We start from the raw sequence: 13,170 nt of genomic DNA, 5'->3' as shown, positions 1-13,170 counted from the left end.
AAGAGTACCTTGAATCGGCTTTCCATGTCTTCCGATTGCCACCAAGAAACCGAACTTGGGCACTGTCTCCCATTTGTATCAGGACTCAGGTAGAAATCAGGAATGAACTGGCGCTACATATCTGTGAGGGCCAGCTTACAAAAGTTCAGTGGCTCTGTAGTTGTGGTATTTATACCCTCATGTGGGCCCCTCTTGTGCTACATGAGTGAGTGGGGTGTATGTGATGAACGGCATACAGTAGGCGTGAGAGCTTGTCGCTCTGAAAATTTAGTCATAAGGTACTACTTCTTGTGGCCTCCGTCATCCTTTCTTTCCGGGCCATCTAGCCTGACCGCAGTCAGTGCCATAACTTAAGGACACTTGAATGGCTCATTGGCCCAACCAAGAGCTTTGCTACAATTTCAGCGGAGTCTCTTAGCCAGAACACTTTGTTAAGCTGCTCCCGGATCACTGGCCTTCAGAAACCATGCAAAAGATAAATGTCTTAAGTTGTGAATTTTCAGGCAAATTTCTGTGAAGCAACAGAGTACTTAATGTGTACTTTCTTTATGCAGGGATGCCCATCGCTGTCAAACATATGACTGGATTCCTTCTGAGGAAAACCCATCTTACTTGTCATTAAGATCTAATTTTAGAACTTTCACACTTCCTCCTACATGGCCACACCTACTTTAACCTAGCCACACCTCCTAATAGTGCCACTCCCTACGGGGGCCATTTTCTTTCAGACCATCACGGTAACACAAACCAGAATAATGAAATGAATCACCGGGTAGTTATGTCAACACCAAAGAAGACTCCTTGCAGTGGACAGCTAAGTTCTGTACTTTTCCTCTTAGCATGGACATGCTACAGTTCACACTGCTAGTGGACCACCCACGATGTGCCAAGTTTTTGTATTGCAGATCTATACTATTTCTTCCATACTCTAGCTGGTCTAGAGGGGACAATGATACTAATATGCACTCAGTATTTCACATGGTACTTCATCTAGATAATATGTACATGCATGTAGTTTTTAATAAAAATGTATATTCATTCAGTGCATAGACATGGGAAGGAATAAAGCAAATTCTAAAGAAAACAAATCAACACTGAGTTGTAACTTAGAAAGGAATGAAGTCGCTGGTTAATTTGAAGAGCCTTATGTTCAAACATAACTAAGGGGGTCCAGCTGAGAGCAGAGCGTTGAACGGAGTGCAGAGACTGCAAGAATGCATGGGTCACATGGCCATGAAGTGGTCACTGTGACAAGATAGGTCTTTCAGTTTTGAGTTAGATTCCAGGGCAAAAGGCAGCTGCACCCGGAAGGGTCAGTGCACCTAGTAAGGATTGACAATGGAATTACATATTAATAGTATCCACTGTATCTACTGAACTCTGGAATCTACAAAGCATTTCTGCAAGATCCAGTATCTCAGTGAACCAAGTGACAGTCATGTGAGATATTAGTGTTATCGTTCCTCTTACAGAAGGCAAGCAAGGCCCAAAGAGCTCAAGTGACTCACTGGAAGCCACTTAGCCAGGAAGTCGTGATTGGAAGCCATCTGATCTTAAATCCATTTTTTTTTTCATAAGACCGAAACAGTCTGGTGTTGGAAACTGTAGATTGCAAGGGTGCAGAACTGTATGCCTGCAGTCTAGACATCACTAGAGACAGCTGAGGGCTGGCAGGCTGGGTTTTAATAGACTGCGTTTGTGCATGGCTCTGTGGGTCTGACCCACTGCTCGAGGAAATACTAGGGCAGACTCCCGATTCTGGTCAGTGCTCCCATCCCCTACTGGCCTTCTCATTTGTCACAACACAGTGCGTGAGTTCTCTATCAGTTTCTGGACTGAACAGGATTCCCACTGTCCTTGAAATTTATCTTATGTGTTGTTAAGACCCAGAAATTTGAGCTGTGTACATGTGATTTCATCACAAAGCCACCTTCCAGTCATAACACACACAACTTGGAATTCTCCTGGGAACCACTCACTCTGTCTCTGAGGCTCCTCATTCTTTCCAAAAGTGAACAGTAGCCAGTGTGCCTCCATAAATGTGAGTGTGAACAGAGTAAACGGGAGCCAGTGTGCATCATAAATGTGAGTGTGAACAGAGTAAACGGGAGCCAGTGTGCATCATAAATGTGAGTGTGAACAGAGTAAACGGGAGCCAGTGTGCATCATAAATGTGAGTGTGAACAGAGTAAACGGGAGCCAGTGTGCCACCATAAATGTGAGTGTGAACAGAGTAAACGGTAGCCAGTGTGCCACCATAAATGTGAGTGTGAACAGAGTAAACAGTAGCCAGTGTGCCTCCATAAATGTGAGTGTGAACAGAGTAAACAGGAGCCAGTGTGCATCATAAATCTGAGTGTGAACAGAGTAAACAGGAGCCAGTGTGCCTCCAAAAATCTGAGTGTGAACAGAGTAAACGGGAGCCAGTGTGCATCATAAATGTGAGTGTGAACAGAGTAAACGGGAGCCAGTGTGCATCATAAATGTGAGTGTGAACAGAGTAAACGGGAGCCAGTGTGCATCATAAATGTGAGTGTGAACAGAGTAAACAGGAGCCAGTGTGCATCATAAATGTGAGTGTGAACAGAGTAAACGGGAGCCAGTGTGCATCATAAATGTGAGTGTGAACAGAGTAAACGGGAGCCAGTGTGCATCATAAATGTGAGTGTGAACAGAGTAAACGGGAGCCAGTGTGCATCATAAATGTGAGTGTGAACAGAGTAAATGGGAGCCAGTGTGCATCATAAATGTGAGTGTGAACAGAGTAAACGGGAGCCAGTGTGCCACCATAAATGTGAGTGTGAACAGAGTAAACGGGAGCCACTGTGCCACTACAAATCTGAGTGTGAACAAAGCAGGCTTAGTAGTTGGCCTTCTGGTGATTTCCTTCTTATTATTCTTACACTAAACCATAAAATATTTGTTTTTAAATAAATTTTAATTATAAGAGATCAAGAAGTAAATTGTTAAAACGAAAACCCACATTGTTCTTTATTACTACTCTCACCTATGAAATATTGGCTTTTAAATATCAAATTTATAAACTCCTTTAAATACTTCCTCAACTCTAATTCGAGTTTTTCTCATGTTATTTTTATAACTGTTCCCAACACAGGAAGTTTAAAGCCAATTTCAAGATATTTTCCTTAAATTCAAGATTTTTTTTTTCAGATTTGCTGCTAAGTACTGGCTCCACACATTAAATTCTCTGCATTTCAGGTTTCTTGGCTACAAAATCTCTAGGGCATTGCTCGCTTAGCTTGCAAAAATGCTTGAGAAATCATGGTTCTAGGAGCTGAAGTGACTTTAAAACCACCAAGTGTGTTGACGATGACAGCTTCCTTCCCAGTTCCATTGTGAGAGCAAAGGTTCACTTCAAAATAGTGGTAGAGGGCACAGAATAGGTTTGGAAACAGGTACTTTGAGATCTAAGGAGATTCGGTGCTTTTAAAGGCTATGTAGCGAGCCAGGAGCAGTGGTCCATATTCTGCTATAATCCAGCACCGGGAGGTGGAGGCAGGAGGCTCACCAGTTCAACCTCCACCACGTGGTAGGTTTGAGGCCAGCCTGGGCTACATGACCACTTGTTTTGAAAAACAACAATAAGCGAGCAGTGCTGCAGCAGGTGCTGAGCAGGATGCACACCTGCGAAGAGAGCTACCTAGGAAGCTGGGGGGGGGATTGCACACCTGCGAAGAGCAGCTACCTAGGAAGCTGGGGCGGGGGGATTGCACACCCGCGAAGAGAGCTACCTAGGAAGCTGGGGCGGGGGGATTGCACACCCGCGAAGAGAGCTACCTAGGAAGCTGGGGGGGGGGGATTGCACACCTGCGAAGAGAGCTACCTAGGAAGCTGGGGCGGGGGGATTGCACACCCGCGAAGAGAGCTACCTAGGAAGCTGGGGGGGGGGGATTGCACACCTGCGAAGAGAGCTACCTAGGAAGCTGGGGGGGGATTGCACACCTGCGAAGAGCAGCTACCTAAGAAGCTGGGGGGAGATTGCACACCCACGAAGAGAGCTACCTAGGAAGCTGGGGGGGGGGATTGCACACCCTCAAAGAGCAGCTACCTAGGAAGCTGGGGGGGGATTGCACACCCGCGAAGAGCAGCTACCTAGGAAGCTTGGGGGGGGGATTGCACACCCCCGCGAAGAGCAGCTACCTAGGAAGCTGAAGGGGGTTGTTTGAACCCAAAAGCTGGAGGCCAGCCTGGGTAGCATAAAAGGGTTATGTCTAAAAATAAATTTAAGAAATTAAAAGATACTGTGAATCTCATATAAGGATAAAACTCAAATCCAGAGTCTATTTATATCTCTCCAGAAGAACAAGATTCTCAAAATTCCATGCTGCTCTTCAACCTCTAAACCAACATTACACACATGGATACACAGAAAATAGAATCCACAGGGCTATGTTCCACCTAACAAACAATATACATAATATACAATAGTGCATCTCATGACTTTCGTTTCCTATCATCTTATTTCCAATGTCTTTCCCTCAAGGTGATTAGAACAAAGTAAGAAACACCAGAAATAGGAGCTAGATTCCATCTCCAACCCAGAAGCTATCTCCAATTGATAACTGTTCTCCAACGAAGTCTCACTAAGTAGAGAAACAACACTCACAGGCAGGGCCCCGGCCCAGTAGTAAACAATTAACACAAAACAAACTCAATGGGGCTTCTGGAGGATTTTTTCTCACAGTGCTTTGTCTGGGCACTTTTTTTCAACCTTAAGAACTGTTGCTTATATATCATGGTTTCTGATTTTGGTTTTCTCTGTGTAAAATGTGTGTATCTCAGTGTCTGTATATGTTTCTGGAGCTTTTTTCCCTTGCCTCTATTTTTTCTGTTTGTTTTGTCCTATTATGGTGTGTTTGCTTTTACTTTATCTTATTTTATTATTAGTGTGTATCCTGATGGGATAGGAAAAAAGGGGGTGAGGATTTGGGTGGATGGGGAGGTTGTAATCTGGGAGGCACTGGGGAGGGGAAACCATAATCAGATCATAGTATATAAAAAAAACTATTTTCAATTGAAAAAGAAGAAAAAGAACTAAGAGCTAGAGAAATAGCCCCAGAATGAGACCCCAAGTCCAATTGCCAGACCCCACATACAAAAGCAGATGGTGGTAAATTACACTTGTAACCTAGTGCTGGGAAACTAGAGATGGGCAGATCATGGAGGCTTGCTGGTTGGCCAGCCTTGCCCAGTCCAAGAGCTCCAAGCCAAGGAGTTGACCCTGTCTCAACAAACAAGGTGGCACACACCTGAGGTCTGGCCTACACACACACACACACACACACACACACACACGTACGCACACACACAGAGATAGCCACACACATTCACATTCATGAACACACAAACACATATACATATGTACAAGGAAATGTCAGAAGTGAGAAAACTAGCAAGTTCCATGGGGGAAAAAATGGAAACGTGTGGCAGAGAGAGAGAGAAAGAGGAGAAGAAGGAAGAGGAGGGGGAGAGGGAGGAGGAGGGGGAGGAGGAGGAGGAGGAGGAGGAGGAGGAGGAGGAGGAGGAGGAGGAGGAGGAGGAGGAGGAGGAGGAGGAGGAGGAGGAGGAGGAGGGGAAGAAAGAAAGAAACAGAGGAAACTGGAAGGGATGTGAAAAGCTACAGATTAGACCTCATGGGGTAGAAAGAATGCCAGGACCGGCTTTATGCAACCCACTTCTCCTGTTTGGGGCCCTTCTCTCTTCTGAGTGACCGTTTCTTGCTCCTTGCCTTGAGCAAAATTCTCGAGGAATATTTCCCATCATTGAATGAGGATATTATTTATGGTACAAGCCCCTTCAAGCACAGGACAATCTTCTAGCGATTGCTGACCCTCCCCCGCCCCAGCCACCACACTGTTTGGATTTTATTGTGATTTTTTTCAAGCTCCTCTCCTCCCCCACCATTTTCTCTGGCTGGTCCCCAAGTCGCCACTTCCTCCTGTGATCCTGCATCGCTGCCCTCCCAGTTTCCCTTCGGTTGTTTTGCTTACAGCTGTCCTCCGCTCCCTCCTGTTTATCTTCTCAGCCATCACATCCTCTATTAGCAGAGGTTATCTCGGGTGCCGACTCCCATCTCGGCAGCGGTCATTTGCTCCTGACCCTACTCTAAAGGGGAGTTTCGTGTCATTATTTGTGCATATTTTCCCTCCCAAAGGGATGATCACTCAGATTTTCTAAGGTCCCTGCTCTTTTACAGCCCGCAGAAATGCCATCAGCTGGGAGACAGCTGGCAGGAGTCACAGCCCGACCTTCTCTTTAGGGGCTCTCCACCAGGCCTCCCTCCTCCCTCCTCGCTTGGCTTTTTTGGAATATGCCTTCCTCCACCACACAGCATTGTCAGATGCAAACTAAGCTGGAGAGAAAGAGAGAACACCAGCCTCTATCCCGTGGTGCTGTTAACCAGGGGCACAGAATTTCTTTCTGAACACATAGCTGTTGGCGCAGGCTGGGTCAGACCCAAGCTGCTGGAGCTGCACAATGAGAGTCACAGAAGAAATTGCAGGGAAGGGAAGCAGCATTTGCTTAAACACCCATCCCCTAGAGAGTGCACAGTGGTTGTTTGGGGGACTATGTGGCCCTGTGAGGATGGTGTCTTGATTTTTTTAAGCATACATATGGCATCTTGCAGGACTGGATGGAACTCATCCGATACCTCTTTTTAAATGAACCAAATCAGACAGAGGCTATCTGTTCAGAGAAAGGTAATGCCACCACCAGAAAAAGGGAGACCCTGACCTGACCTGTTGAGACACCGTTACACATGGAGGAAAGATGGGGAAAGCTGGATTGCACAGTGTTGAACTGCTGGGTTCTCTCTTGGCTTCCACACCTGTCTGCTCACGGCTTGATGGGCTGCTCAGCCTACTGCTTGCTTCCTCCTCTTCTTCCTTGTAACTTAATGCAGTTCTATGTGGAAAAATATCTATCTGTGATGTAAGATGATGTGGACTATTGAGACAGACTCCCACTCCTGTCCAGAAAGAAAGAAAGGAGGGAAATGGGGAGGAAGAAAGGAAGGGAGGGAGGTAAGAAAGGAGGGGGGAGGAAAGAAGATAAAAGAAAGATCAAATGAAAAGCAGCTATTACCAGTTTGAACCTAGTGCCAGCTCCAGTGCAGAAGCCTAGAGGAGCAGAGCCCGGGCCGGGCAGTGCCGGACTGCAGAGAGAGTAGCCCTTCCAGGCAGGCTTGTCATTCTCTGTCCTGTGAGGCTTAAGGCAGGACGCAGACACCAGAGAATTCCTCAAACTACACATAAGGGGTTCAAGCACACAGTTGGGATTCCCTTCAGGACTTTGGCTGAAGTCTGAAAACTAGTGGCTAAAAACATAGAAGCTGGAAGCCTCTGGAAAACGTCAGAGACCTTGAGTCTCCGGAGATGAAAATAGGTATTCAGGGCCAGTGAAGGGAAGGGCTCCATGCGCAATGCCAGGCTCTGAAGCAGCCAACAGATGCTCAGTTACCTAAAGATCTAGCAGGGCTGGGTCACCATCTGAAAGCAAAAGGGAGCACAAGAAAACTTCTAAGTTTTTCTGAGGCCTTGTAAATTTACCATGAGGTAAAAATTTCTTTTTTTTTTATCTTCTCCAAGTATAAAGACAACATTATGTGCTATTTTGTTTCAAGAGAATATGCAGATGTCATGGTATCAGGAGTCTAGGGCAGGGTGCAAGCCGACGTTGAAGGAGGGACCTAATGAAACTGGAAGACAGTTCAGTAGAGCAGAGACTCCCCACCCAGAGGCTGTTGCACAGAAAAGTCCCCATTGTTTCCATTTGGTTTTACTTATTTTTTTATTAAAAAATTTAATACAACATATTTCAACCATATTCTTCTCTCCTCCCCCAAATCCCCACAGAGGCTCCCTATCTCCCTTGCCACCCAACTTTATGATATCCTACATCAAAAAAAAGGACCAGAAATGAAAATGAAAATAAATAAACAAACATTAAAACTAAGAATGCCAAAACAAAATAACACAAGATAAAGACTACTAAGAGAAAACAATATTAACAGAATGCACACACACACACACCACACATGGAGAGAGAGAGAGAGAAAGAGAGAGAGAGAGAGAGAGAGAGAGAGAGAGAGAGAGAGAGAGAATCAATAAATATTTTAAAATATAAAAAAATTAGTTAAAATTCCAGGATCTTCGTTTTCCCTCTCCTCCAGATCTCTCAGTTTGTGGAGTAAGAACAGCAAGTACTGTTTCAGTTTTAAAATGTTTAGACATAAGGATAATTATGATGGAATTTCTGGGATGAACACAAGGTAGGAACTATGATAATTATTCTAGAACATTTTTTAGCACAAAGGTACGATGACTCATTATCCTGGCCCCCGAGGCAGGAGCAAAAGGATCACGCTGAGTGTCATTCACCTGTCTACCCAGCAAGACCCAGGCCAACAAGGACTGCATGTACAAATCCCGGCTCAAAACAGTCAAAACAGGGCACACATGGAATCACACCTCTTTAAAGCCAGCACTCGAGAGTCGAGTCAGAGAGATCTGTGTGAGTTCAAGCCCAACCTGGTCAGCAAAGTGAGTTCCAGGTCAGGTCAGCTAGAGCTACATAGTGAGAGACTGTTTCCAAGACAACAAGAAGAAAAGGACAGTGTGCTCAGATCCCGGCTGAAGCCAACCCACCAGGCCACAGACCACATCCTGCATCCGTCCTCCCTGCACGCACAGGGTCCTGCGGTGTCCCCTCTTATCTCACCAGTGCTTTCTCATTCACACTGCCAGAGCCTCAGGGAAACATCAGGTGATTTCACACTTCTCGTCCATGTCCTCCACATTTGTCATCCTACTACAAGGCAGCTTTTCCCTACTCAGGTTTCTCCATGAGTTTTATTTCTCTGTGTCACCGTGGAACAGATAATACATATTCAACAGCTTCTGCCACCTGCTTACTAGTTCAAAGCCCTATAGGTCAGAAGCCCAACATGGGCTGGGAGTGGTGGCATATGCCTTTAAACAAGAGACAGAGGCAGGCAGATCTCTGAGTCTGAGGCCATCCTAGTCTACAGAGTGAGTTCCAAAGACAGCCAGGGCTACACAGGGAAACCCTGTCTTGAAAGAAAAAGAAAAGAAAAGAAGAAGAGGAAAAGGAGGATGAGGAAGAGGAAGAGGAGGGGGGAAGGGGAGGGGGAGAGGGAGAAAGAAGGAGGAGAAGGAAGAGGAGGAGGAGAAAAAGAAGAAAAGAAGAAGTAGTATTTAAAATTTTATAAAATATACAAAATATTCACTTATAAACATATACAGAAATCACTGGGTAATTACATGCACTGAGATAGCATACAAGACTAGCATAATCAAATGATCACAACACACAAAACAGAATAACTCACATACAACGTTGAATAAAGAGTCAATCGTAGAAAACATACTATGATTCTTTTTTTATATATAAAACTAAAGACACGCAAAATATTGCATGAGTTTAAAAATAGAAATAGATGGTTGTGGACTATTATCTCTTACAGTTAAAAGATGTGAGATTCTCACTGAGATTTGCTTTCCTACCAAATTTTAATCTTTAACTGGATTTGTTCTGTTGTTAGCCATGTTTTGTTTGGTGTGTGTGTGTGTGTGTGTGAGCCTTATCTATTGAAGCTGCTCTCCTGCCAGCCTGGAGCTCCCTGGTTGGACCATCTACACCTCAGGGGCCCACTGGTTGTTACCTTCCTTTTACTAGAGCCACAGAGACCACATCTCCTAGGATTTTAAAATAGATTCTGAGGCCTAAGCTCAAGTCCTCTGTGTGTGTGTGTGTGTGTGTGTGTGTGTGTGTGTGTGTGTGTATGTGTGTGTGTGTGAGTGCGGGTCAGAGGTCCACTGTAAATGTCTTCTTCCTTGATCAGTCTTTACATTATGCTTTGAGAGAGAGAAGATCACAGAACCTGAAGCTCAGCAATTGCTGAGTTCCAGAGATGCCCCTGTCTTAGCCCAGGCCCACAGTCAGCTTCTACCATGGATGCTAGAGCACTAGACTCAGGTCCTTACAAGTCAAGCTCTTTTCAGACTGAGCCTTGTCCCCAAGCCCACACCAGTGGTATCTTTAACCTGGAAAGTAACTGTGGCACTCTGACATGGAGTGTCTGACTTATGGGCAGCTGTTTCTGCACACACAGCACGAATTTTATCTCGCCGCATCTGGTGCCAGCACTGCTCTGTGGGAGGGGACAGAACAGTAGCCCGAGAGCCCTTCTGAATGACAGAAGCCACAGCCAGGCTCAGCTGCCTCTTTCCGAGGGTGCCTTTTTTTTTCATTTTCTTCTTTTTTTATTTTTCCATTCAAATATTTACACTTCCTTCCTTCCTCCCAATCCCCTCCCGCTCCCCCACACTTTCTCCTCCCTCTCCCATCCTGCTTCAGAGAGGGCAGGGAACCCTGCCCTGTGGGAAGTCCAAGGCCCTCCCTGCCTACATCCAGGCCTAGACTAGGGTCCCAAAAAGCCAGAACATGCCAAGGGTGCCTTTTGTTTTCACTTCCTTATCTCAGGCCTTCAGTCAGATTCGGAGGGTTTGATGACAAGGGCAGATGACAGTGGCCAAGCGACCATTGACAATGCTATTCAGTCCTCTCTCTGTCCACAGCAGTTACTCCTCTTAAACTGCAGGTTGACAACCCTCCCCAATCCCAGAACATGACAGGTCCTGTCCTAGGCCACAGGAATACTAAAAGGGGAAACACGTGACAGTCCAGACTGAAAACAGTGCCTTGAAAGCCCCGTGCTAGTGAGCCAGGCCTGAGAGCATCTCTATAATGTTAGCTGCTCTGGGGCGGAAGCAGGAGGGCTGCAAGCTCAAGCCGTGCTTGGGCTACAGAGCGAGATGAAAGCCATCCTGAGCAGCACTGTGAGTCTCTGTCTCAAGGTAAAGTACGGAAAGGGCTGAGGATAGAGTTCTGGGTAAAGGGCTGGCTTCACACGGGGAGGATCCTAGATGGGCTCCCTGACAACAACGAGCAAAATTGAACAAAGGACCAAAGGAACCTGCTGTGCTTGATGATGCTTCTGCCATCAATGCAGCCCAATATAAAAAGAAATGATTTCAACTGTCAATTTCAGTTTATTTCAACTTATTTTACCACAGGTTTCAACTTTCATTTAAAAGATGATCTGAGTGAACCAGGTAAGGGAATTTATTTTCACTTGTGCAGAAACCAAAACATAAAAAAAGAGAGATGTTTTTGGCAGAGAGAGGGGCTATGTTACTTTGAACAGGGGGAAAGGAGGCTATAACATAAAAGGGAAAATATTTCAGAATTGTAAGAAAAACATTTTCCACCAGGAAATGTTCCCCATGCCTTCGTTTTTGTTTGGCATAGCCTAGCCCTGCCATTCCAAGCCATTCCTAGCCATCTGCCTCTTGGCACCACAGCTGTGAGATGGGCGTGCGGTGAAGAGATGCCTGCTGGCTTCAGCCCCTCCTTCATTTCACTGGCCATTGGCTCTCATATAGTGCTGTCTCAACCAGTTCGTATTTGTGCTTTACAGAAGAATATTTTAAACAAACAGAACATAACCTATGGAGTAAATGGCCACCATCAGCATAATGTACAATCACAAAACACATCACCACAGTGGAGTGATTTTATTCAGGACCTTCTAGGAGAATGCTCTAGCTTAAGAGTAAACATTCATACAAACTTTTGAAAAGTGATTTCCTTCAACTAGATAGAAGTTGGCAAGCTTCATTTTTGTTAAAGGGCTAACACAGTAATCTTATTTTTAAAAAAAATAAATATTTTTATAAATTTTGATCATATTCATCCTCCTCTCCACACCCAACTTTGTGCTCTTTCTCGCTTTTAAAAATAAGTCAAAACTAAATAAAGCAAAAATCACACAAGCATTCAAGCACACACATACACAGAGACACACACACACACACAAAACAAAGCAAGGCAAATCATAAAGTCCATTTGTGCTGGCTGACAGCTCCTGAGCGTGGGGGGCTGCCCTGGAGTGTGGTCGATAGGACCAGCGTCCTCCATTAAAGGGACTGCTTTACCTTCTCTTGGCAGCTATCAATTACAAATACCTTGGGGTGGGACTTTGTGCCCACTTCCCCTTTCCAAGTTGGGAAGTTTAAAAAAATCTGGCTCTTACACTCTTTCTGCTTCCTCTCCTAAACAGATCCCTGAGGTTAGAGAGGAGCAGTCTTTATCTCACTGCTTAGGACTAAGTCTCTCTCTCTCTCTCTCTCTCTCTCTCTCTCTCTCTCTCTCTCTCTCTCTCTGTCTCTCTCTCTCTGTCTCTCTCTCTCTCTGCAAACTGTACAGTTGTGGATCTCTGTATTCAATGATTTCCATCTACTACAAGAAGAAGCTTCCCTGATGATGGTCTATGGGTACAGCAATATCATTAGGAATTGTTTCATTGTTATGTTCATTTAGAAGAATATTAGTAACAAATTTTCCCACAAGGCTCATTACCTATTTAGTCTCAAGGTCTTGGTCTCTTAACTGTGTCAGGTATAGGCTCCATTTCATGGAACTAGTCTTAACTGCAATAAAAAATAAAGAAAAAGAAATTGGTTACTTGATGTGGCATTCATACACCTGTCAGAATGGCTAAAATTAAAAACACCAATGATAGGCTTTGCTGGAGAGGTTGTGGAGAAAGGGGTACATTCATCCATTGCTGGTGGGAATGCAAACTTGTGCAACCACTTTGGAAATCAGTGTGGCGATCTCTCAGGAAATTCGGGATCAACCTACCCCTGGATCCAGCAATACCACTCTTGGGAATATACTCAAGAGATGCCCTATCATACAACAAAAGTATATGCTCTACTATGTTCATAGCAGCATTGTTTGTAATAGCCAGAACCTGGAAACAACCTAGATGCCCTTTAATGGAAGAATGGATGAAGAAAGTATGGAATATATACATATTAGCAGTAAAAAACAATGACTTCTTGAATTTTGCATGCAAATGGATGGAAATAGAAAACACTATCCTGAGTGAGGTAAGCCAGACCCAAAAAGGGGAACATGGGATGTACTCACTCAAAATTGGTTTCTAGCCATAAATAAAGGACATTGAGCCTATAATTCGTGATCCTAAAGAAGCTAAAAAGAAGGTGAACCCAAAGAAAAACATGTAGTCATCCTCCTGGATATTAACCTTCATCCGGA

General features: G+C 44.8%; 1 long non-coding RNA gene across 1 annotated transcript in view; it reads right to left on the bottom strand.

Moving 5' to 3' along the window:
- LOC142838808 (uncharacterized) overlaps positions 1-12,537 on the bottom strand; it is a 95,088-nt gene extending 82,551 nt beyond the window's left edge. Inside the window, exon 1 of the long non-coding RNA XR_012908635.1 lies at positions 12,466-12,537. This is a non-coding gene — a long non-coding RNA (uncharacterized LOC142838808). The remainder of the gene's footprint in view (positions 1-12,465) is intronic.
- Between the last annotated feature and the right edge of the window lie 633 nt (positions 12,538-13,170).

The sequence above is a fragment of the Microtus pennsylvanicus genome, chromosome 20 (assembly GCF_037038515.1).
Source record: "Microtus pennsylvanicus isolate mMicPen1 chromosome 20, mMicPen1.hap1, whole genome shotgun sequence".
In the NCBI taxonomy this organism is placed as follows: Eukaryota; Metazoa; Chordata; class Mammalia; order Rodentia; family Cricetidae; genus Microtus; species Microtus pennsylvanicus.
The sequence above is the reverse complement of the archived record's forward strand: the minus strand, read 5'-3'. Positions and strand labels throughout refer to the sequence as shown.